Source organism: Gopherus flavomarginatus, chromosome 12, assembly GCF_025201925.1.
Source record: "Gopherus flavomarginatus isolate rGopFla2 chromosome 12, rGopFla2.mat.asm, whole genome shotgun sequence".
NCBI classification, from domain to species: Eukaryota; Metazoa; Chordata; order Testudines; family Testudinidae; genus Gopherus; species Gopherus flavomarginatus.
Window position 1 is genome coordinate 14,630,218 of NC_066628.1, and position 25,869 is coordinate 14,656,086.

Sequence of the window (25,869 nt, forward strand, 5' to 3'; positions counted from 1 at the left end):
CATCATCTCAGGGGGCTGAGACAGGAACTTTGCCGAGTGCTGCCTGAACCCCTGAGTGAAGGGAAGAGCATGCCATCCCCTGGACAGTGGGGCTGTGGGAGTCACAGGAGCCTGGGATGAGGCTTGGGGAAGGTTTGTTACTTTAGGACTTGGGGACAGGATGGTGTGGCTCCAGAAAGGGAAGGACTCTATACAGCTGTCTAGCTAGAGGGCCAGGACCCTTCTACAGCTGGTACAGGCCAAAAGAAAGTGGAGGAAATTGAGGCTAAAGATGCAGCCATGCTACAGCCAGCCAAGATGGAGTGTGCTGGGGCAGCAACTTTGCCACAAGCGCATACAGCAAAAGGCTATGAAGAAGGCAGTAAAGCACCAAAACCATGGGAGGTGAGTATCAAAGGCTGGGGAAGGCTGAGACTCCCAGACAGCCAGGGGTGGCCCTGCTCCCACTCCGCCCCCATGCACCATCCTGCTTCCTGCTGTGCAGCTCTTCCTCCCCCATGACAGGGGTATGGCCTGGGCTGGGGCTGGGGCTACGGCCCAGGCCATCCACCCACCTGGCCCTTTGGAGCTTGGGGGGCTGAAGGTGCTGGGGCCAGGCTGCCCGTCCACCTGGAACTCCAAGCCTTGGGCCATGCTGCCCACCTGCCGCCCACCTGCCCAGTGCTCCACGGCTGGGGGCACTGGCTGGGGCCATGCCTGGGGTGGGGGACTAGTGGCCACAGTAGGGGGCTCTGGGCTCCGGTGGGGAGTGGAAGGGGTGGTGGATGGGCCTTGGGCAGAAGGGGTGGGGCTGGGGGCTAGCCTCCCCAAACATGCATTTCACATGCCACCCATGGCCAAAATCATGACTTATTTAAGCAGATAGGATTTGTAGGACAGAGAGGTTACAGTGGGCAGGAGGAGTTGGATGGAAACATGGGTGCTTTCCAGGGGACAATGGGGAGTTACCTAATTCAGAGGTGTCTGGCATAAGATTGAGCCTCCCATCACCCACCCCTCCTTTGTTTCTGAGTCCCACATGCCTGACAATCACTGGCTTACCCAGAGTAAGCCAGAGGCACTGCTGATCAGCTCCTAGGATGTGGTCCTGTGATTCCATGTGATAGTCAGCTGTCCCAGTTTCATTCAATAAGGAATCAGCAGGTTCCCCTAGGATATTTATCAGCCAGCCTAGTTCTGTGTGCAAAAGAACACGGCTCACTTGATAACTTGGGCTGCCAGTTTGAACATGGACAGGTTCTGTGAGTTAAATTTCTTCTTTTGAAACTTTTGTTGAAGAATGGGGTACATTGCCTTTTGGGGCACGTCTTACTTTGTCAATTGCTTAATATTTCACTAGTTTCTTGTTTTATAACTTTTTTCTCTCTCTGTTTTTCTCATTATTGTATTTCTATTTCGCTCTCTCTCTCTCTCTCTCTCTCTTTCAGTTGATTTTGTCCCAGAAACCTAAGCCTTGTTAAGTGTGGCAATGTGAATTTGGGGGAACGAGCACCAATAGTGTATTTTTGGTTGCACTGTGTCTCAAAGCTGCACAGAAAGACCAATTTTATCATGGGGATAATAGTCCTGCTCTGACTAAAGTTCTAACATGGCTCTTGGACTCAGTTGAAATATTAAGCATGAACTGTATTTTTGCCATATCAACAGACATCAATGTATTCAATCAGTCCTATGATAAGGAACAAGAAAGCCCTGTAGGTTTTAAATACATTTACTCAAAAGCAAGGTCCTGATCCTGCAAACCTCCTGCTAAGTGTTCTTAGAAAAAGGTCCTTTGAGTCACCATTGAGGGGTGCATTTCTGGCAAGCTAAGTTAATGTTAGAGCTGTTCAAAATGTGCAATTTGAAAAAAATGGGCTCAAAATTGAATTGATTATTAACAAATATGTATGTTGAACAAATCATTTGTAATGAAAAATTCAATATTATCAGTTGGTTGGTTTGTTTTTCCTTCAAAAACTGAAACACTTTGGAAACAGCTTGGAAAAAAAATTGTCAAAAAAAAAAAACCCCACAAAATTTCCATGAGAGATTAAAAGAAAATTGTACACATCCTTTGAAATATTTTCAAGGAAAATATCACTTCCTTGTTAGTTCTGGTTCATTTTACTTCTGGATTGGGGAAAAAATATTGTAAAAAGATAAAGATAATACTATCACACAACAGACTTCTTCCATAGTAGTACATTCTCTCTCTGTTAATATTGCTAAACTCCAGAATCTGAGGTTATTAACCTCTTCCTAGACCTCAGGGGTATCACATCAGTGATGTTACTGAGCTCCACGATCTTAAAAAATGAGTTTCTTTCTCCATTTGTGTCATCTGATTTCTTTGTATATCTGTCTTTAATACTTCAGTTCTTACTCCTTGTGGTAGCACCAAGCTTAGAGAGTCTCCCTAGCAAACTGAAGGAGTGGGAAAAATGCTATACTGACCCTGACTATGAAGAGCTGGTGGATATTGCCAAAAATGAATTGGAAAAAGGGTGTCGTTCAAAGAAGGTGGTGATCGTAGGGGCAGGAATAAGTGGACTCACTGCTGCCAAACTGTTGCAAGATGCTGGCTGCAAGGTAATACTAATGATCGAGAGGAGTCAGAGACAGGCCAGGGAATCAGTGCTTCTCTGAAATGATCTGACTGTATTTACACAGTCAACAATGCTGAACACAAAAATAAGGTGAATTTCAATGGGCTGGGTGCTGTGTGCACACAAGCAGTATATTACTGTCTTTTCAAGACACAAAGTTCATTGAGTTAAAGTTAAGGGGCTGGTTCACAAAAAGACTTGGGAGCCTAACTGCGACTTTAGGTGCCTAACTCCCAGAATCAGGCCCCGGTGAGATTTGCAAACCACCTGCTCAGTTGTCCCTGAACCTTCTAGATTCCTAAACTCACTTAATGCCTAACTTTGAGGGCACATATATTTTTGTCTGTGAGTATGCGCACTGCAGCCTACCTCTACGCGCCCGTCCCCCTTGTCCCAGTGGGACGCATGAACCGGGGGAAGGTCATTATTCCTCCCCCTAAGGGATTCGATCCATGCTCAGAGCTCAGGCCACACGGATGAGTTCACACAAAAGAGCCAGAGATGGGAGGACTTCCCTCATCACTTTCAGCCCAGTGATTAGGGTTTTCATCTGGGAGGTGGGAAACTCTGATTCAATTCTCCCCTGTGCATGAGGCAGGGGGGATGGCAAGAGATTTGAACAGGGATCTACCATGCAGGGCTGGCGTTAGGGAAAAGGGCACCCTGGGCTAACCTGTATTTTGGCACTCCTGGCTTCCACTGCCTCCCTGGGCACCCCATCCATTCCACCATCACCTCTGGCCCCTGCTGCCTCCCTGTCCATCCCCCTCTATTGCCCCCAGGTCCCGCCGCCTCCTGCCCTCTCATTGCCCCAAGGTCCTTTCTGTGGCTTCATATCCCAGGCACACCCCGCTACTTGCCTGTTGACCACAGCGCCCCCCCTGACCACAGCACCCTGGGAGGTTGCTTGCATCACCCACCTGTAATGTTGGCCCTGATGCCACCTCTCAGAACAGTGCCCTGACTACTGGGCAATGGGATAGTCTGATGTAGGTGTCCCTTTCTCTGACCACGGCCACCGAGTTGGGCCCTGCTGATGAGCTGTATAGAAGTACACCTATCTTCCCCCAGTTCATAGATGGCTCTGGGGCATAGGTGTTCAGACATCTAGAGGGAAGCAGCATTCCATCGCATCTCTCCCTTTAAATTTTGCATTTCTACTCATCCCCAGAGTAGAACCTTAGGTACTTAGGGAACTTTGACAGTGAAAATGTAGGCACTGAGTGACTTTAGATGCTTGAAAGATTCAGTGGCAGATGAGCGGGGGTGGGGTGTTTGTGAATGCCAGTGGCACCTACATTTGGGATTTAGGCACCTAAGTCCCTTTGTGAATCTCACCATTAGAAACCGGCAAGTGAAAGAAAACCATGGTCTATGTTTTGTTTTTAGGTTCTGATTCTGGACGCCAGTGATTGCGTGGGAGGATGCATCATGACCTATCACAATAAGGACAAAAGCTGGTATGTGGATCTCGGACCCATGCGTTTGCCCAGACACCAGGGGTAATACATTTACCCCTTCTCAGCCACCAATACTATTCATAAAAGGAGAAGCCTCAGTTTTAAGATTTTTATGATCATTCCTAGAAAAAAAATAACGAAGGGCTTTTATCCGATGAACTTAAGGTGCCCCCTTCCTGCCTTGCTTGGGATCCTGCATTGCCTCACATTGTCAGTTTGTGTGCAAGGGAGAGAGATATCTTTGAGCGGTTGTTACTCTTCCAGAACAGGTGGGCTGCAAATGGGTGAGGAGAAGCACGGAGTGGACTGGAGCTATGGCTCTCTACTCTGCTAGCCAGTATATCTAAACTGGCTTAGCAGGGCAGAGCCTGGGATTGGCCCTGATAAATTCCCCCTTAGGCAAAGGGATTAATTCTCCCTTAGGCAAAGGGGTAACCAGAAATTAGAGTTACAATTTGCTTCCTGGTATGCTCTTGGAGTACACAGCTGTCATATACCAGCTATGGACTGGTTACAGAGGTCCCACCCCAGAGAGATCCAAGAGATGTGGACCCTTTATGACAGTGATACTCAGACCTCAGCGGTTCAGAAGCCAAACTAGCTATTAACATGACCCAAAAAAGCCACAGTAGTGTGATTTCATTGTTTCATTTACTATAGTACTACTCATATTTAAACAATATGATGGGAAATATTTGGTATTTTGATATAAATTTGCTGTGAGAATTATACATATAATCTTAATTCTTTCAGCAAAGAAGTTAATAACTTATTGAACGTTGATCATTTAATTTGTTAACAGCATAAAAATTGGTTAATAACTTACATTGATTAATAATTAAATCACAGTATTTTCATATCATGTGCTGCAAAAAGCTACAGGAGACATATCAAAGAGCCACTTGTGAGCTGCAGTCTGACTATCATTGCTTTAAAACATCTTTAATACACTGCCAGCTATGGCTATTCTCAGCTCAGATAAGATGTGATACACAGCACACCACATACTGGCTAAATATTTTAGTACAGTTCAGTATTTCATCACATCTCCCCTTTTACCTCTTACATTCCTACCATTGCAAAATGTACACTATTGTGCTATCATTAAAGTTTGGTGTGGATCAGTCTGTGATGTATCTCTGAGTCAGACTGGCTTTCTAATTACACAATCCAAAAGCATCACAATTTGACCATCTGGCTGTTCATTACTTGCATGACTAGCTGTGGTTGGTTAGGTATCTTTGAGGCTTCTTCTTGTTCAGAATCTGATGAGTTTGCTCTGTTGTTTATTCTTTCTATGGGATTAACTGTACATTTTGATGGTTTCTGTTGAACTCTCCACTGTCAGCCTCAATCACATGTGATCTGGTCAATTAATTCTTTTTTTCATTTTGATAGCTGGAATTCTTCATCTTTTTCCTCTATTAAGTTCAGCCAAAATAGTCACCAGGTTCTAAATGGGCAGTTTTCTAACTAAGTGACATGTATTGTAAAAGTATTTGCCTTTTTGTCTGACTTGGTGACTTTCTTTCTGGCCATTTTGAAGACAGGTACTTTTTCAAAGTCAAAACAGTAGTTTTGAGTTGTCTTCCCATCAGGAGTTGAGCTGGACTATATCCAGTAGCTGTTGTTAGTGTTAGCTCAGAAAAGCATAGAATGGATCTTCCCGCTACAGATTTTCTTCGCTGTCCATGCAGCTCTCTGTCTCTCCATTCACTTGTGGGCAATGTGGGCTGCTAGTAATATGATCAAAGTCATATTTTGTTTGAATTTCTTTAAATTCCACAGCAGTGAATTGTAGCCCATTGTCCATCACTACTGGAATACCAAAACAAGTAAAAGTGCACTTCAGTTTTTCAATAACACTCTGACATGTTATGTCTTTCTTTAAGTACATTATTTATATGTACCTGGAAAAATTAGTTCACTCAACTAGATAATGATGTCTTCTAAATCTGCATAAATCTACAGCTAGTCTGTTCTAAGGTTTGTTCGGTAAACGTGCTGTTATTCTATATGATTCAGTATTGTCTCTTAAGGTTATTTGTACTGGATTTCCTTTCAAAAGTCCAATATCATCAAATACTCCATTGAGTTCTTCCACCATTCTCACTAGGCCCACCAGGGGAGGGATAGCTCAGTAGTTTAAACATTGCCCTTTTAAACCTCGGCTTGTAAGTTCAGTCCTTGAGGAGGCTACTTAGGGATCTGGGACAAAATCAGTACTTGGCCCTGCTAGGGATAGACCTCATGACCTTCTGGAGTTCCTTCTCATTTTATGAGATAGGTATATCTCCATTTATTTTATTATTATTATTATTATTATTATTTTAATGGCTGCCACACTGCGGCTAAGAAGGTTGTTGGTCTTTGATCTTTTGATCACATGCAGTCTAGATTCATAGCTTTTGTCTTTGTAATTCGTTTCTGTGGTGAACTGGCGCATGCAGTTCAGAATACCTCCATGGCTAGTCAGACCTGTATCAGGTGATTTCAGCTCTGAGGGGTAGAAGGTGACTGTATGTCCCTTCTGATATGACTGTCATGTGCGCTTCTGAGTCAATTTTAATGTCAATAGTCTTGCCATGAATATTTGGTTTCACTCTCAAGGCACACTCCGTGTCATTGCTCATGGTAGATCCCCAGAAACACTGGCTTTTGATTGTTTGTAGTACAAGTCAACTCCCTGACTGCTTTTGGCAGACAGCAGCAAAATGTGCATATTTTGTGCATTTATTATATCTTGCTGTTTTGTCTGGACACACATTTCTTGGGCTATGAAATTTTCCACATTTTGTGTATGCAGTCTTGTCATTTATCTGCAATTTGTCCCTCATATCCTTAGGTTAAAGACTTGTCGAACTTATGCTGTTTACCACTTCTAAGCTATTGTGACAGGTTTCAGAGTGGTAGCCGTGTTAGTCTCTATCAGCAAAAAGAACAAAGAGTACTTGTGGCACCTAAAAGACTAACAAATTTATTTGAGCATAAGCTTTTGTGGGCTAAAACCCACTTCATAGGCTGCACACAGTGGAAAAACACAGTAGGAAGATATATATATATATACACAGAGAACATGAAAAAATGGGTGTTGCCACTCCCATTATAACAAGAGTGATCAGTTAAGGTGAGCTATTATCAGCAGGAGAATAAAAACCTTTTGTAATGATAATCAGGATGGCCCATTTCCAACAGTTGACAAGAAGGTGTGAGTAACAGTAGGACTTAAAATTAAGCATGAGGAAATAATTTTACTTTGTGTAATGACACATCCACTCCCAGTCTTTAGTCAAGCCTAATTTAATGATGTCAAGTTTGCAAATTAATGCCGATTGAGCAGTTTCTCATTGGAGTCTGTTTCTCAAGTTTTGTTGTTGTAATATTGCGACTTTTAGCTCTGCAATCTAGTGACCAGGAAGATTAAAGTGTTCTCCGATTGGCTTTTTGAATGTTATATTTCTTGATGTCTGATTTGTGCCCATTTCTTCTTTTACGTAGAGACTGTCCGGTTTGGCCAATGTACATGGCAGAGCGGCATTGCTGGCACATGATGGCATATAGTACATTAGTAGATGTGCAGGTGAACAAGACTTTGATGGTGTGGCTGATATGATTAGGTCCTAGGATGGTGTTCCTTGAATAGATATGTAGAGAGAATTGGCAATGGGCTTTGTTGCAAGAATAGGTTCCTGGGTTAGTGTTTGTGGTGTGTGGTTGCTGGTGAGTATTTGCTTCAGGTTGGGGGTCTATCTGTCAGTGAGGACTGGCCTGTCTCCCAAGATCTGTGAGAGTGAGGGATCATCCTTCAGGATAGGTTGTAGATCCTTGATGATGCTCTGGTAAGGTTTTAGTTGGGGGCTGAAGGTCATGGCTAGTGGCATTCTGTTACTTTCTTTGTTGGGCCTGTCTTGTAGTAGGTGACTTCTGGGTACTCTTCTGGCTCTGTCAAACTGTTTCTTCACTTCAGCAGGTGCATATTGTAGTTGTAAGAACGCTTGATAGAGATCTTGTAGGTGTTTGTCTCTATCTGAGGAGTTGGAGCAAATGCGATTGTATCTTAGAGCTTGGCTGTAGACAATGGATTGTGTGGTGTGGTCTGGATGAAAGCTACAGGACAGTCCCCACAAAGAAAGTAACAGAATGCCACTAGCCTTCAGCCCCCAACTAAAACCTCTCCAGAGCATCATCAAGGATCTACAACCTATCCTGAAAGATGATCCCTCATTCTCACAGATCTTGGAAGACAGGCCAGTCCTTGCTTACAGACAGCCCCCCAGCCTGAAGCAAATACTCACCAGCAAGCACACAAGAAAAACACTAACCCAGAAACCTATCCTTGCAACAAAGCCCATTGCCAACTCTCTCCACATATCTATTCAGGGGACACCGTCATAGGACCTAATCACATCAGCCACACTATCAGAGGCTCGTTCACCTGCACATCTACCAATGTGATATATGCCATCATGTGCCAGCAATGCCCCTCTGCCATGTACATTGGCCAAACCGGACAGTCTCTACATAAAAGAAGAAATGGACACAAATCAGACATCAAGAAATATAACATTCAAAAAGCCAATCAGAGAACACTTTAATCTTCCTGGTCACTAGATTGCAGAGCTAAAAGTCGCAATATTACAACAACAAAACTTCAGAAACAGACTCCAACGAGAAACTGCTCAATCGGCATTAATTTGCAAACTTGACACCATTAAATTAGGCTTGACTAAAGACTGGGAGTGGATGTGTCATTACACAAAGTAAAACTATTTCCTCATGCTTATTTTTAAGTCCTACTGTTACTCACACCTTCTTGTCAACTGTTGGAAATGGGCCATCCTGATTATCATTACAAAAGGTTTTTATTCTCCTGCTGATAATAGCTCACCTTAACTGATCACTCTTGTTATAATGGGAGTGGCAACACCCATTTTTTCATGTTCTCTGTGTATATATATATCTCTTCCTACTGTGTTTTTCCACTGTGTGCAGCCTATGAAGTGGGTTTTAGCCCACAAAAGCTTATGCTCAAATAAATTTGTTAGACTCTAGGGTGCCACAGGTACTTTCGTTCTTTCCACTTCTATGCTAGTTTCTCATGTTTCCCATTTGGCATGTTTGTTTTGCGTTTTTTTAAGGTCAGACTGCTTTGCTATTTGAATAGCTATGTGTAGAGTTAAGTCTGTTTTTAATTGTAGCTGCTGTGAAGGACTTCACCTGTAAGCCCTGTGGTCAATCTATCTCTGATATTTTCAGATTTTACAGTCTCCAGATCAGTTTTCTGCCAATATATGGAAAACTCTGATAAAAGATTCAACATTTTCCCCTTGTTCTTGAATTCTCTGGTGAAAATATGACCTTTCATAAGTCCCATTTCTCTGAGGTATAAAGTATGCATCAATCATAGGCAGAACCATTTCATAGTCAACTTTGCATCTGTCTTCAGTAAAGAAAAAAAATTTGAAAGCTATGCTGTGCCAGCTTCCTCATAGCATAAATTAAAAAGAAACCATGAATATCATCAGTTTCCTTGTGGAGTTTGGTTGCAAAGCAAAACCTTGCATCCAATCTGTCCATTCTGAAGGTTTATCAAAGCTGAAGTTCTCCAGGGCATTGAGGAGTGACATGTTGATGTGAATGACCCTGCAACCTTTGCTGCTGTTTCTTTTTTTTTTCTTTTCTTTTTTTCTGCTTGCAACTTTTGTTGCTGCTTCCATTTTCATCTGGCACCAGTTCGACTGCCTTAACTTCTGACCAATGTTACGTACCCAGGAGCAAGCACAGGAATTTAAATTTGGCCCCTTTTGGGAGGCACAGACGTTTGCTGTCCCCCCTCCCCATCCAGCCTCGGGAGGAGCCCGGTGCCCCCCTTCCCCACTCAGCCTTGGGAGGAGCTTGATCTTCCCTCCCTCCGCCCTGCCCTGGCCTCAATCCCAGCTCCAGCCCAGGCTTGATCTTCCCTCCCTCCGCCCTGCTTCAGCCCCAATCTAGTAGGAGATCGATTCTCTCTCCCTCCACCGAGCCCCAGCACCAGTCCCAGCCCAGCCCCGGCAGAAGCTTGATCTGTCCTGCCTCCATGGCCCAGTGGCTGGAGAAGTTCTGTGCCCCCAATGATTATTGGGGTGGGACCGTGCCCCTGCTTGCCCCCCCTTGAGCACACCCCATGTACCAGATACAGACTAGTTACAAAGCTTCCACCTCAGAGTTCCAAGAGATGTGGGCCCTTTAAGAGATCTTTAATATACTGCCAACTATGGCTGTTCCCAGTTCTCATAAAGTATGGTACACACCTCACCACCTAGTGGTTAAACTTTATAATACAGTTTAACATTCCATTATAACAGTGGCTTTCAAACAGGGGAATGCATACCCCTAGGGCTACCCGAGCTCTTGTCATGGGGTATGGGAGAAAAAATTCTTTAATGGTGGACAGACCAGGATTGGGAGGGGAGTGGAGAGATGCACACCTGCAAACTCCCCTATGCAGGCAATCAGGCAGGGCAAGTAGATGCAGGGCTGGCCTTATGGGTGTATGACCACCCAGAGCACCATGGCCAAGGGCATCAGGATCAAGAGCAATGATCCCTCTTAATTTTTCTACCTGTATGCAGAATAAATTTTGTTATGTGCACTAAGGTAATGTCCAGATGTGTGCCACCAGTAGAAATAAATAACCTAGATATAATATATACTTATAAAAAGTTACCAATAGGGATAATTACATGAGCCAGGACAAGTTAGGCATTTTAGAACTCACTACTCAAATAATTAACTTTCAGCTTAAGAGCAAAATAAAAATTATGAAATACATAGACCAGTCAAAACACTAAAATAACACACTTTGAAAGACTAAAATTATAGAGAACATATGTGCATTTCAGGAAGTACCAAGAATTAACAACAACAGAAGTGTTGAGAGGTGTGTGACATGGACAGTGTGTGTGTCTGTGTGTGTGTGTGTGGTGACTCACAGACTGTGTGTGAGACACACAGAGACTATGTGTGTGTGACACAGTATGTGACTGTTTGTGTGCGCGTGCATGCATGCTGGCTGCTGGGGAATTTTCTGAGAGACACCCATCCATCATCTCTTTAAGGCACTCACTGAAATCTCTCCTCCTCCTGAACCATGTCCCCTCTCCCCTGCTCTGCAGAGATTGGGTACATGGGCAGTGAGTGTGAGGCCTGGTCTACACTACGTGTTTAAACCAATTTTAGCAGAGTTAAACCAATTTAATGCTGTACCCGTCCACACAACGAGGCCCTTTATATCGATATAAAGGGTTCTTTAAATTGGTTTCTGTACTGCTCCCCAACGAGAGGAGTAGCGCTAAAATCAGTATTACCATATCGGATTAGGGTTAGCGTGGCTGCAAATCGACGGTATTGGCCTCCAGGCGGTATCCCACAGTTCACCACTGTGACCGCTCTGGACAGCAATCTGAACTTGGATGCAGTGGCCAGGTATACAGGAAAAGCCCCAAGAACTTTTGAATTTCATTTCCTGTTTGGCCAGCGTGGAGCTCTGATCAGCACAGGTGACCATGCAGAGCTCCTCAGCACAGGTAACAATGCAGTCTCCTGAGAATCGAAAAAGAGCTCCAGCATGGACTGCACGGCAGGTACTGGATCTGATTGCTATATGGGGAGAGGATTCTGTGCTAACAGAACTCCGTTCCAAAAGACGAAATGAAAAAATATTTGAAAAAATTTCCAAGGCTATGATGGAGAAAGGCCACAGCAGGGACTCGGTGCAGTGCAGAGTGAAAGTTAAGGAGCTCAGACAAGCCCTACCAGAAAACCAAAGAAGCAAACGGAAGGTCCGAGGCAGGGCCGAAAACATGCTGCTTCCACGCTGAGCTGCATGGAATTCTAGGGGAGTTCGCCACCACTACCCCACCCCTGTCCCTGGATTCCGAGGTGGGGGTGGTAATCTCAGTCAGGGCTGAGGATTCTGTGGACGGGGAAGATGACGAGAAGGAAGAAGAGGACGAGCTTGCAGAGAGCACACAACACTCCATTAGCCCCAACAGCCAGGAGCTTTTTCTCACCCCGACGGAATTACCTTCCCAGCCCTCCCAAGCCACTAGCCCAGACAGAGAAGCCATGGAAGCGACCTCTGGCGAGTGTACCTTTGTAAATATAAAACATGGTTTAAAAGCAAGCGTTTTTTAATGATTGATTTACCCTGAGGACTTGGGATGCATTTGCGGCCAGTACAGTTATTGGAAAAGTTTGTTAACATGTCTGGGGAGGAGCGGAAATCCTCCAGGGACATCTCCATGAAGCACTCCTGAAGGTACTACAAAAGCCTTTGCAGAAGGTTCTGGGCAAGGCAGCCTTGTTTCGTCCACCATGGTAGGACACTTTACCACGCCATGAATGTAGCAAGTAATCTGGTATCTTTGCATGACAAAGCATAGCTGCGTATGGTCCTGGTGATTGCTGGCGTTCAAGAAACATCCGTTCTTTATATCTCTGTGTTATCCTCAGGAGAGTAATATCATTCATGGTAACCTGGTTGAAATTCAGGAATTTAAGTAAGGGGACAGAGTTGGCCATTCCTACTGGGCTGTTTGCCTGTTGCTTAAAAGAAATCCTTCCTTGCACGTAGCCAAGCAGGGGGAGGGGAGGAGGAGAATAGTGCTGAGCTTTTTCGCGTTTGGCTATCAGGGATCTTCCCTGCTACCAGCCACACGGTGGGGGGGTGGGAAGGGTGGTGATTAGCAATGATCTTCCATGATACCAGCCACGCAGTGGAGGGGAGGGGTAAAGCAATCATCCCACAGAATTGGAGTGGGGAGGTGGCTTCTGCTGCTGCATGTTAACAGGAAAGAAGCAGCACTGAACGGGATTTGCTTGGTATTTGGGAAAGAAAGGCACTGTGTATCTGAACACTGCAGAAGCCGAAAGACAATGGCTTACCATGGCTGCATGCAAGCTGAATTCTGATGCCCAGGCCTGCATCTGTGAGATCTGTAACAGCAGAGCCGCAGGCACTCAATATTAAGATGCAAAATGCGACCTTGTAGTGAAATCACATGTGATATGTAGGGTGAATAATGTTGTTCACTGAGAAAGAGTATAAGCATTGTTCTGTAAAATGTATCTTTTTAAATACTTCTCTCCCTTTTTTCCCTCCCTCATGCAGCTGCACATTTTTCAAGCCTCCCTACTCCATCCTGAAGGCTATCTCAGATAAGACGTAGGAAAAAGAAGACACGAGACTAAATGTTCTCGGAAATCATGAAAGTGACCCGCAATGAAAGAGCTCATCTGAATGAGTGGAAGGACGTGGTATCAAATTACAGGAAAGATGCCAATGAACGTGAGGACAGGAGGGACCAACGTGATGATAGGAAGGACGAACGTGAGGATAGGAGAGATGCTCGAGATGAGAGGTGGTGGCAGGAAGATCAGCAGTGGCGGGATGCAACGCTGGGGCTTCTGTGTGATCATACTGATATCCTCCAACGTCTGGTGGAGCTTCAGGAAGAGCAGCGGGATCACAGAGTGCCACCGCAGCCCCTGTGTAACCACCCTTACCACTCACCATGTTCCATGTCTTCCTCACCCACATGTGAAAGAACGCGTGGGGGAAGGCTTCGTGCACCCGCCCACTCCACCCCCGTGGATAGCCCAACCAAAAGGCTGTCATTACATTGAAATGTTTTTAATGGTCTTTTCCTTTCCTCCTATCCTCCTCCCAAACCACACCCAGGATACCTTGTCAGTTCTCTCCCTCTTTTTATAATGACTTTTTAATAAAGAATACATGGTTTTTAAACAATAGTGACTGTATTTCCTTAAGCAAGCTGTAATCGAAGGAGGAGGGTGGGTTGCTTACAGGGAATGAGTCAATCGAGGAGGGAGGGGGGTTCATCAACGGGAAACAAACACAACAGTTACACCATACCCTGGCCTGTGATGAAACTCATTTTCAAAGCTTCTCTGATGCGCATTGCTTCATGGTGTGCTCTTTTAATCGCCCTGGTGTCTGGCTGTGCGTAATCAGCTGCCAGGTGTTTTGCCTCAGCCTCCCACCCCACCATAAAGGTCTCCCCCTTACTCTCACAGAGATTGTGGAGCACACAGCAAGCAGCAATAACAAAGGCGACATTGGTTTGGCTGAGGTCTCAGCAAGTCAGTAATGTGCGCCAGTGCGCATTTAAATAGCCAAATGCACATTCTACCACCATTCTGCACTTGCTCAGCCTGTAGTTGAACAGCTCCTGACTACTGTCCAGGCTGCCTGTGTATGGCTTCATGAGCCATGGCATCAAGGGATAGGCTGGGTCACCCAGGATAACTATAGGCATTTCAACATCCCCAACTGTTATTTTCTGGTCTGGGAAGTAATTCCCTTGCTGCAGCCGTTTAAACAGAGTAGTGTTCCTGAAGGTGCGAGCGTCATGAACCCTTCCCGGCCATCCCACGTGGATGTTGGTGAAATGCCCCTTGTGATCCACCGGTGCTTGCATCACCATTGAAAAGTACTCCTTGCTGTTTACGCACTGGGTGCTCTGGTGCTCCGGTGCCAAGATAGGGATATGGGTTCCATCTATCGCCCCCCGCCCACAGTTAGGGAATCCCATTGCAGCAAAGTCATCCACTATGACCTGCACATTTCCCAGAGTCACAACCTTTCTTAGCAGCAGCTTCATGATTGCTTTGGCTACTTGCATCACAGCAAACCTCACAGTAGATTTTCCCACTCCAAATTGATTCCCGACTGACTGGTAGCTGTCTGGCATTGCAAGCTTCCAGAGGGCTATTGCCACTTGCTTCTCCACTGTGAGGGCTGCTCTCATCTTGGTATTCTGGCTTTTTAGGGCAGGGGAAGGCAGTCACAAAGTTCCATGAAAGTGCCCTTATGCTTGCAAAAGTTTTGCAGCCACTGCGAATTGTCCCAAACCTTCAAAACTATGTAGTCCCACCAGTCTGTGCTGGTTTCCTGGGCCCCAAATCAGCGTTCAATGGCTAGAACCTGCCCCATTACCAGCAGGAGCTCCAAAGTGCAGGGGCCCACGGTTTGAGAGAATTCTGTGTCCATGTCCTCATCACTCTCGTCGCCGCGCTGCTGTAGTCACCTCCTCCTCCTTGCCTGGCTTTGCAGGTCCCAGTTCAGCATAGACTGCACGAGAATGTGTGAGGTGTTTACAACGTCCACGATTGTGGTATTGATCTGAGCAGGGTCCATGCTTGCCATGCTATGGTGTCTGCACAGTTCACCCAGGAAAAAAGGCACAAAATGGTTTTCTGCTGCTTTCACAGAGGGAGGGGTGAGGCTGTACCCAGAACCACCCGCGACAATGATTTTTGCCCCATCAGGCACTGGGATCCCAACCCAGAATTCCAAGGGGCGGGGGAGACTGCAGGAACTATGGAATAGCTACGGGATAACTACCCACAGTGCAACGCTCCAGAAATCGACGCTAGCCTCGGACCATGGAAGCACACTGCCGAATTAATGTGCCTAGTGTGGCTGCATGCACTCGACTTTATACAATCTGTTTACAAAACCGGTTTATGTAAAATCAGAATAATCCCGTAGTGTAGACATACCCTGAGAGAGACGGTCTGACAGAGACAGAGATTGTGTGTGCTGGCTGCTGGGAAAGTCTCTGAGAGACCATACGCTATCCCTTTAAGGCACTCACTCAAAGGCTTGTTCAGACCTCAGAACTGCTGCAAGTCCTGAGTCATGTCCCCTCTACCCTGCTCTGTGGAGATGGGGTACAGAGGATGGAGATGGGGGACACCCTGACAACAGCATCCTCCTTTCCCCACGCCCGACTCTGAACAACCATCGGAAGGGTCCCGGGAGCAGCTGCAGGAGCAACATGGCTGCAAAGCAGGGGGCAGGGCAGGCACTTGAACACATGCTATCATCTGGATGTGCAGGGCTCTGCTAATCAACTGTGTGGCATTTGAATCTCTCCTGGGAGGCCACCCAACTGTGTGGCTTACAGGGAACACAGGTCAAGAGATGAGGAGTGGGGCAGGCCTGGGGTTTGAAGCTGCAGAAGGGAGCTTGCAGTAATGGGTGTGGGAATCATAGAATATCAGGGTTGGAAGGGACCTCAGGAGGTCATCTAGTCAACCCTCCTGCTCAAAGCAGGACCAATCCCCAACTAAATCATCCCAGCAAGGGCTTTGTCAGGTATGACCTTAAAAATCTCTAAGGAAGGAGATTCCATCACCTCCCTGGGTAATCCATTCCAGTGCTTTACCACACTTCTAGTGCGAAAGTTTTTCCTAATATCCAAATTAAACCTCCCCCACTGCAACTTGAGACCACTGTTCTTTGTTCTGTTATCTGGTACCACTGAGAACAGTCTAGATCCATCCTCTTTGGAACCCCTTTTCAGATAGTTGAAAGCAGATGTCAAATCCCCCCTCAATCTTCTTTTCTGCAGACTAAATAATCCCAGTTCCCTCAGCCTCCCCTCACAAGTCATGTGCTTCAGCACCCTAATCGTTTTTGTTGCCCTCCGCTGAACTCTTTCCAATTTGTCCACACTCTTCTTGCAGCGTGGGGCCCAAAACTGGACACAGTGCTCTGGATGAGGCCTCAACAATGTCAAATAGAGGGGAATGATCACAACCCTCAATCTGCTGTTAATGCTCCTACTTATACAGCCCCAAATGCCGTTAGCCTTCTTGGCAGCAAGGGCACATTGTTGACTCATATCCAGCTTTTCATCCAGCAGTTGGGCCTGAGGAGACTTATTAGCAGTTCTCAAACTTCGTTGCACCCTTCTGACAAAAAAAATCACTGCATGAATTCAGGAGGAGGGAACTGAAGTACGAGCCCATCTAACCCACGCCCCCCTGGGCAGGGTGGCCATTGCTGGCCAAGGGCTTCTGCCCTGGGAGGGAGGCATGTAACCTTAGCCCCCCTGCCCAGGGCTGAAGCCCTCAGGCTTCAACCTCAGCCCCAAGTGGTGCGGCTCAGGCTTTGGCTTTGGCCCTGGGCCCCAGAAAGTCTAACACCAGTCTTGGCGACCTCAGTTGAGAACCCCTGGCCTGCATTATTTGGAAAGGGGTAGGCAGCCTAAAGTGTTTGAAAAGCACTGCATTACAACAACCACACCAAAACTGAGATGTAAAGCAAAATTGAAGGTAGGGTGCGCATATCAACAAATGAAAGTTAAAATCCAGCTAGACCATTACAGTCGGAGTGGAAATAATTAGTAACTCAGGGAATGAATAGTTAAGGTTGAACTTACAAGAAGCCAAAGTATTTGGGACCATATAAACCAGGGGTGGGCAAACTATGGCCAATGGGCCGGATCCGGCCCGTCAGGGCTTTGGATCCAGCTCGCAGAATTGCCACCCCCATGGCGCCGCAGGCCCCATGCCGCTCTCAGAAGTGGCTGGCACCACGTCCCTGCGGCCCCTGGGGAAGGAGGGGCAGAGGGCTCTGTGCACTGGCCTTGCCTGAAGGCACCGCCCCCCATTCCCATTGGCCAGGAATGGGGAACTGCAGACAATGGGCGCTTCACGGGAGGTACCCACAGGTATGGGCGGTGCGTGAAGCCCTCTGCCCCTCATCTCCCAGGGGCTGCAGGGACGTAGTGCCGGCCACTTCTAGGAGCAGCGCGGCGTGGCGTCAGGGCAGGCAGGGAACTTGCCCTGGCCCAGGTGCATGCTGTTGCCACCCCAGAGCCGCTCCAGGTAAGCGGCGTCAGGCCGAAACCTGCACCCTGAACTCCTCCTGCACCCCGAACCTCTCCTGCACCCTGCACCACAACTCCCTGCCCTGAGACCTTGCCACACCCCTTCTGCACCCCAAACACCACCACACCCAACTCCCCTGCCCTAAGCTCCCTCTCACACTTTGCACCCCCTCCTGCACCCCAACCCCCTTCCCTGAGCCCCTCATACACCTTGCATCCCTCCTCTGCCCCAACCCCTTGCCCTGAGCACCTTTCTGCACACCGCACTCCCTCCCACACCCTGCACTTCCTTCCACACCCCAACCCCCTGCCCCAGCCCTACATTCATGGCCCTGCATGCAATTTCCCCACTCAGATGTGGTCCTTGGGCCAAAAAGTTTGCCCACCCCTAATATAAACTTCTAAAGTATCTCTGCTTTGGCCCCATAGAGACCCTAGCCTGCCATCTTCCAGGTATGATTCTTTTCATACCTTCTTTGTAAGCTGTTCTGGTTTTGGATCATGGATTTTCTTGAGTGATAACCATGGGTGGAAATGGTTTAAAATGCTTCCCCTGGAATAGAGCAGTAGGCATGAGCTGTTTAGGTCCTGGAAATGCCTCAGATGGTAGGAACATACCATTAAGAACTGAGCTGGAATCAACACAGCTGAGTGGAACATCCTACAGAGACAATTGGAGCCTCAGTCACCGAAAATTAACCCGTAGCTTCAGAGGCAGCTGCATGTACAACCACAACATGGCTGTGTCTGTAGATCAAAGATGAGAGGTGTCAGAAACCTGTGTTGAGAGGGAGAGGACATTGCTGGGAGAGGTGGTCAAACTTTCTCAAGCAAACAGTTTGGGGGGGTTTTTTGCCTGTTTTCCAAAAGTGAATTGTTTGGTGAATTCAACTTTTGTTCAGTTTTGACATTTTTCTCTGTTTCCCCCACCCCTTTCCTTTCTCTTTAGGGTTGTATGTGAATTTGTTACAAATTTAAACTGAAACTGAACCCATTCTACAATACTGATAACAAACCTTGGTATTTAGTTAACAAAATCAGGGCAAGAGCTGAAGAGGTAGAAAGAAACCCTGATGTCTTGAAATACCCCTTGCATCCTACAGAGAGAGGAAAATCAGCTAGTGAGCTTTATTGTCAGACACTGGATAAGGTGTGTGTGTTGTGGAAAGGACTTGTGCACGTTGAGTTTATTTTCATTAGCCTGGACTTTTACTTGTTGGTCCTAAGCTCCCTTCATATCCACACACAGAGCTTTCGCTTTCAAATTTAGTCGTCCTTTCAACCCAGGCTAGCTGGCATGATTGGTAGTATGCATTGTAGCCTAGGTTCTGCTTTCACTTGAGCTATTAAGCTGCCCACTTGGCTGTGAAGATACAAGCTAAAAAACACTCAAGTGATGATATTCCTCCAATGCCATCCCACAATTCCCTCCCCACACCACCACCTTGTGCCAAGAAGAACAAGGGAAAGTCTCATAAAGCAGCTCAGTTTACTGCCTCACACAGAACCATGGAACCCGGCCCCAGAAGTCCTAGAGACATCCATGGGAGAATGTAACATCATTAAGGACACAGTACTTCAGGTTTAGCTTAGCAGTGTGGCTGCTTACGCCCGTGGTAGGCTAACCCAGGCACCTGTCAACCAAGTTAGCTCTCCAGTGAGGACCTATCCTAGGAAGCTGATTCTGCAAGGTGCTGAGCACATCTGGGAGATGCGCGTGTGCACACACATGCACACACCGTTACAGCTGAACTCATGAGATTTAGGCTCTTAAAGGACAGATTTTCAAAGGTGTTTAGGTGCTCACAGACATAGGAGCTGACTCGGCGTGATCAGGGGCTCAAGCACGCATAGATAAAAAATAGTGGGTGCTCAGCACCCATCAGCCACAGCTCTTTGTGGGTGCTGCCCATCAGCTGTTTGGTGCTGGGGAAGCAACTGGGGAAGGGCAGAGAGCAGTGAGCAATGGACAGGCGGGAGACTCTGGGTTGGAGTTGGAGTGGGGACAGGAAGAGGCGGAGCCAGGGCAGGGCCTTGGGGAAGAGGCTTCAGGACAGAGCCAGGGTGGAGCATTCCCAGGGAGAAACAAAAGTCAGACCTTATGCTCATAGATGCGGAGGCCCCTGGGGCCAGATTATAAAAAGAGACAAAGCAGGGAGCAAGTGAGCATGACTGTGTAATACAGTGGTTAAGGCACTCAGCTGGGACACCCTGGATCCAGTCCCTCTGCTCCAATGACTATCTGTTCATCCAAAATGGAACAGCTTCAGCATGAGAGAATGGGATTACCCACTAGCCCAGCAGTCAGGGCATTTATGTAAGAGGTGGAGAGACTTCTGTTCAAATCCCTCCACTTCATCGGGTAGAGGGGGGACTTGAACTGGTGGTAAGGGCAGGGCTGGTTCCAGGCACCAGCATTCCAAGCTGGTGCTTGGGGCAGCAATTGGCAAGGGGCGTCAGTCCTTGTTGTTTTGCTCCCAAGCAGCGCGCCAAATTGCCGTCGCAGACAGCAGGGGCAGTCCATGTGCCCTTAGGGTGGCACGCGCATTTCTGCGGCGGCGGCAATTCGGCAGCAGCTTCTATGTTTAGCTGTGTGCGGCGGCTTCAGCTAAACATAGAAGCTGCAGCCGAATTGCCACCATCGTGGAAACGTGCCTGCTGCCCTAAGGGCACACGGACTGCCTCCGCAGTGGAGGCAATTCGGTAAACTGCTTGGGGCGGCGAAAACTGTAGAGCTGGCCCTGGGTAAGAGCCACGTGGCCAGGCAGCTGTGGGAGCTGTGGCGCAGATTCTCCACCTGCCTTGGCCAGGGAGCCTGGGGGGTGGGAACATGGGCCGTGGGGTGCTATCACCCCCCCCTTGACTCGCTCTAGTTACTGGGGCAAAAAGCTACAAAGCGGCTGCAACTGCGACTGCTTGCAACAAACACCTGAGGTGAGCGATTCCAGGAGCGGGCTCACAGCTGAGAAACCCAAGCAGACATAGGTGCCGAACTTCCCAAGAGGGATGGGACTTAGAATACACTCCTCTCTGTGGCATCTCCCACTGACTAATTTAGTCTGCGAGCTGGCTTTTGTGGATCTCATTCTTAGAGGCCTGTCTACCTCCACTCATTGTGCAGGGAGCCTGAGGGTATGTCTGCGCTGCAAAGAAAACCCCATGGTGCCAAGTGTCAAAGCCCAGGTCGGTTGAAAGGGGAGCAGGGGGCTTGAATTGTGGGCCTAAAAATGTGGGTGCACACATTCCTACCTGGGCTAGAGCACATGCTCTGAGACTCTCTCCCCTCACTGAGTTTCAGAGCTAGGACTCCAGAGGGAACATCTACACTGCTATTTTTATCCCTGTGGCCTGAAACCTGCATTCCCAAGTCATGACCAGGCTCTGAGACTTGGAGCTGTGGGTTTGGGAGTTGTTGGTTTTTTGCCAGTATAAATATAACCCTGAATGCCAAATTCAACCTTTGTGAATCTCACTGATTTTCTAGGCGTCTAAAAGTTAGGCACTGCAGTGCTGAGCATAAGTTCTTTTGTGAATTTAGCCCCTAGTGGTATTTTCAAAGACTTAGGTGCCATACTCCCATGGATTTCAATGGGAGTTAGGCACTTAAGTGCATTTGAAAATCTCAGTAGGTGCTATCTGCATATTTAGATGCCTAAATACCTTTGAAAATGCACCCCCTAAAGTACCTATAAATTCTGAAAGTGGGAGCCAGATCCCAGATTCACTTTGTCACATTTGAACATTTTACCTTTAGTCTATTTGTATTGTTTAGAAAGCCTGAGTGACAGGAGTTCAGTCATCTGGAGAACTGCAGGAGTGGAAAACAAAAGCTGTAGCTCGTATCCCCATTTAAAAGATATTCTTAGCAGCTTTTTCACCTGAGTAGTCATTTCATGTCCTCCCCCTTGTGCACACGTAACAGGATGCCATCTACAAGTACATGATCACAAACAGGAAAAATAACAAACCTTTAAAGGCAGAACTGTGGTCACGAAACAAACGACTGTTTTCTTGGTTTCTACCCAGATAACCACAGACTGCAGTGCTCTGAAAGAGAAATATGACTCCTTTTCCATCAAGGTAATTGAAGTTGGCATTCCAGTATCTTTGAATCTAAATGTTTCTAGTTTCCTAAACCTTTCATTGCATTAGCCAATAGAACTCCTTGTGGGATATTCTTGCCATGTGCACACAGCCCATGGTAGGAGATAATGCATCCGAATCTTCCAAAAGCTATTGCTTGTGTGACGGAAACACATTCGCCTCATGAGTCTTCATGGAGCGCAGCCTACTTCCCTCTGTGGTCCTTTGGATTCCCCTTAGTGGCAGGAGGAGGCCAGAGCCATGGATCTTCTCTGCCTCTCTCTATCCAAAACAACAGTTTGCAGAAAGTGAGCAGTCTCTGTGCTCCCATATGCCTAACGTTTGCGTAGTGCCCTCCTCCACTGTGATGTGACTGATCTGGCATCTCTTCTTCCCACCCCAGCGCTCTGTGTGACATCCACCTACTGGATCATGGTTTTTTAATCAAAGAAAATGAAATCTTGGTATGAACACTAGGAGTGAAATCCTGGCCCCATTGAAATCAATGGCAAAGATCCCATTGAATTTGGGCGGGGGGAGGGGTCAGGATTGCACCCAGTGAATCACAACTGGGTGAGAGATTGTGTCTTGAAAGTGAGCATCAGCCTTACTTCAGTGATTGTTTATCAGGAAGCAGACAAATCACTGAGTAGGATAGTGGATGGGTTTGACTCCTGCTCATCCCTTATGGATACTGAATAATTCCTATGTTCAACTGAAATGAGATATCTCTTTGACTGTCATTCTCTATGGGGATATAATATACATGCACCTTCCACCCTCTCCACTCTTCCCCGTCCAGGAGTATTTGATTAAAGAAGGAAATCTAAGTAGAGGATCCATTAACATGATCGGTGACTTGCTGAATGAAGATGGTGAATTCCAGCTATCATTTCTTCACTCTGTCATGGACCATGTTACATTGTCTGAGAAGGGGTAAGGAAAAAGGAATCTTTATTCAGTTGCTTTATATGTGGAAGGGACATGTACTTCTGGTAGGATCCATCCATCTTTCAATACATTTAACTGTCCATCAACCTCATCTTATCAATGCAGCCGGTTGCCTTCTTTGAAGTAAGCACTGATGGTCTGACTTGTCATAAAGGATAGGTGTTCATTGCTATAGATCTCTAGCCATAAAAACCAGGTTCACTTTCACTAACTGGGTCAGATCCTATGGAATTCAGTAATTAACTCCAGAGTGTATGTGTTATGGGCATACTGGGGCATCACTCTGTTGAATCTCAGAACCACCTAGGTCAAATGACGCTAAGGTAGTATCATTAATGCTTCCCAGTTCCCCCATGAGGCAGAACTAATTCCAAGGCAATCTGAGCAATCATGCAGATTTTAGAGCATTTAGCAGAGTCAAGCTTTAAAAAGATTACTGATCTTAACCTTAACAGCAGCAGACCTGATGCTGTACTATAATAAAAGAAGTTGGAGTTGGCACTCAGTAGGGGCTAGATTGTATCTTCAGTTATGCAGCACCTTACAGCTCTCTTTGTTGGTCTTGCGGCATTCTCTCAGATAACTGTTGCCCAATGATGTTGTTGCCTTACCATCCTCTTCTTCTCACTGGGGGATTCGATCAGCTTCCCAATACTTTCTACCAGTATATTCATGGGGGCGTTCTATTTCACTCCACAGTATTGAAGATAGTAAACAAGGATGACCAAGTGAGAGTGTTTTACCAGAGGCCAGATGCATTGATTACCTCGACTGTGATGTTCGACTACGTTCTTGTCATGCCCATGGCAAAAGCCACATGACTTATTCATTTTTCACCACTTCTTTTGACTAACAAGGCCCATGCCCCAGGCTCCATTCACTACTCAGAAGCCACTAGGATTGTTTTGGTCTACTGAAAAGTTTTGGGAGAAAGAGAGAATACAGGGTGGGAGGTCAATCACTAATCGTCCATCCAGATTCATCTACTACCCCAGCCACAATTTCTCCAGTGAACCTTGCTTCATACACCTGGGGCGATGATGCTGAATTCTTCGTTCCCCTCAGTGATGAAAAGTGTGTTGATGTGGTGCTGGGGGACCTGGCAGAAATCCACCAGGTGCCCAAGAATTATATCCAGAGTGTCTGTAATAAGCATGTGATCAAGAAATGGAGCCTGGCAAATATACGATGGGATCCTATGTTTCATTCATCCCGTACCAGTTTGTAGACTACTCCAAAGCTTTATTTCAGAATGAAAGGAGGGTCCATTTTGCAGAAGAACTCACAGCCCAGCCCCATGCCTGGATCAAAACCGCTATGAAATCCGCTGTGAGGCAAGGAACATCCATGGCATTATCAATGCATCACCCAGGCAGCAGCAGCAAGAGCTGAGGAAAAATAAAATATAATTGATGATATAATAATAATAAGGATGTTTGGGGAAGGCTCAAATGCATCAGCTACTGACTGGGTGCACCGCTAATCAGTGGGCATTACAGAATTGTTACTTTAGGTTTAGCCCTGGTGGGGGAAGGCATAAACTGTCTGCACTGGCATTAGACTGCTACCCTTACACTCAGAGAGAGAAGGGGGTGAGATAATTATCTTTTATTGGACCAACTTCTGTGGGTGAGAGAGAGACAAGTTTTCAAGCTTACACAGAGCTCTTCTTCAGTTCTCTCTCACCCACAGAAGTTGGTCCAATCACAGGCACTGGCATCCTGTGGGCCCTGCAGGTGCTCAATACCAGTAGCGTAGCTGGTGGAATTCAGCGGAAGCAGCTGCTTCCACTCAGGCCAGCAGGCGCGGAAGCGGCACCTGCCAGCACCCGGCCAGAGGAACCAGGGGGCGGCAGCAGCAGTCTGGCGCAGAAGCGGTGCCTGCCGGCTGCGCTGCCCGCCGCACAGACAGAGGAGCCGCGAGGCGGCAGGCCGGCTCAGAAGCGCAGGAGGGAAGGTGAGCGGGGGGTCCGGTCTGGGGGCGTGGCCAGAGAGGGGAGCCAAGGGGGGGGGTCTTTTTTATGTTTTGTGCCCCCCCATCTGAAAACCTGGCTATACCACTGCTCAATATCCCTGCTCCATCCGAGGCCCCAGCCCCAACTCACCCCTTCTCCCAAGGCCCCACTCCTGCCCCACCTCTTCCTGCCTCAGTTTCATCCCCACCCTGCCTCTCCCCGCCCAGTTCTGCCCTCTACTCTGAGCGTGACCAGTCTCTCCTCCTCTCCCTTACCCCCAGTGCCTCCTGCACACCGCAGAACAGTTGATCCTGGTGGGTGGGAGGCACTGTGTGGGAGGGTGAGGAGCTGATCAGCCAGGCCTCCAGCAGATGGGAGGAGTTGCAGGGGATGAGGAGAGCTGGCTGCCAGTGAGTGCTGACCACCCACTAATTTATTTCTGTGATTGCTCCAGCCCAGGAGCACTCATGGAGTCGGCACCTATGAGTCCCATAAAAGATATTACCTCACCCACCTCATCTGCCAGTTATGCTGGGGCCAACCTAGCTACAACAACTCTACATGCCCTCACACTCAGCCACTCTGCTCAGCCACCACAGGGTAAAGCCAAGCCTACTCCTAAGAAGGGAAGGAATGAGTGCGTAGCCCCAGTAACACCTAGCCGCCCTACCCTCAAGGTCTAGGTAGCCCATGTCAGAGTTTGAAGGCGGTTCTTGCTTCTTTGATGAGGCAAATAATCTGCTTCGCAATCTAGCCTCATCCGAGATGGCAGGCGAACAATGACTATTCTGTCTCCCGCTTCCAGAGCCAACAAGTCCAGCCCTTGCAGATCCTATCAGCCACACCAGCATTCCCAAAATGGGAGGAGAGGCAGAATTGGAAGGCTGCAGTCAGCAGTACATTCCTTGATCTCCAGTCTGGGAGCAATGCTTCTTCTGCACTTCCTCAGAATGCCCTGAGGCAAATTTTCACAGAAGGCTTCTCCTCCGATGGGATAAGTCGCTCTGTGTCCCACCTTGTTCAGGGTTGTGCTTCCGTTGCAGTCTGTCCAGCATCTTTGACCCTAATTATGGTCATTCCATGATCAACATGGATGGAATCAGGAGTGATGTGTAGAGATATCAGCTATCCCTGGAATATATTGTTAATTA

General features: G+C 47.2%; 1 pseudogene; it reads left to right on the forward strand.

Moving 5' to 3' along the window:
- Positions 1–377: 377 nt before the first annotated feature.
- LOC127033173 (L-amino-acid oxidase-like) lies at positions 378–24,173 on the forward strand (annotated as a pseudogene).
- Positions 24,174–25,869: the final 1,696 nt, after the last annotated feature.